Below are 717 nucleotides of genomic sequence, written 5' to 3' on the forward strand. Positions count from 1 at the left end.
ATATATATATATATAAAAGAATACAAAAAATGGGACAAGAATGCAACGGTCGACAGCAAGACATCCAGACAGTTAGATGATACAAAAAGGGACAAGAAAAAACAAGGATGGGTCATTCAGAGTTTTCTTTTGTCAGTCAAGTTCTAGATTATCTTTGCAGTTTTGGCTGGTTATACTCGAGACTGCTCCAATCTGGCCAGCCCCAAGGAAAATCTAAGCTAAGAGCACTAGATTCCTTGGAAGAAAGCAGTGAATGTATACGAAAACAAGGACAGAAAAAAAACAGAACTGGTACACAAATACAAATGCAAACAACAGTACATTAACAACAGGTGTCTTTCGACTAAGGATGAATTACATTAAGCTGGCATGTGTGGAAGTGAAGCCTTATGGCAGTGACATAAGAGATGACAGGCATGGGAAGGAATACAGATGTTGCACGGATGGTAGTTGAACCAAGAAAGAAAGATCAGGCTTGGCCGAACACCGGTCATGTGGAAAGAGAGGAGAGAAGTAGAGGCAGAGGGATAGAAGAATTAGAGAGGGATGAGAAAAAAGAAAAGGGACAGAGTGAAGTGAAAGAGAAGGGAAGGCCAGGAAATGTGAGAGAGGGGGAGCAAAAGAGAGAAGAGTGGAAAGAATGAAGTTAGTGTGAAGGGGCTGAAAAATGAAAGAAAGAATGAAAGAATAAGAGAGTCGTATAAAATTTATATATAT

Source organism: Octopus bimaculoides, chromosome 6, assembly GCF_001194135.2.
Source record: "Octopus bimaculoides isolate UCB-OBI-ISO-001 chromosome 6, ASM119413v2, whole genome shotgun sequence".
NCBI classification, from domain to species: Eukaryota; Metazoa; Mollusca; class Cephalopoda; order Octopoda; family Octopodidae; genus Octopus; species Octopus bimaculoides.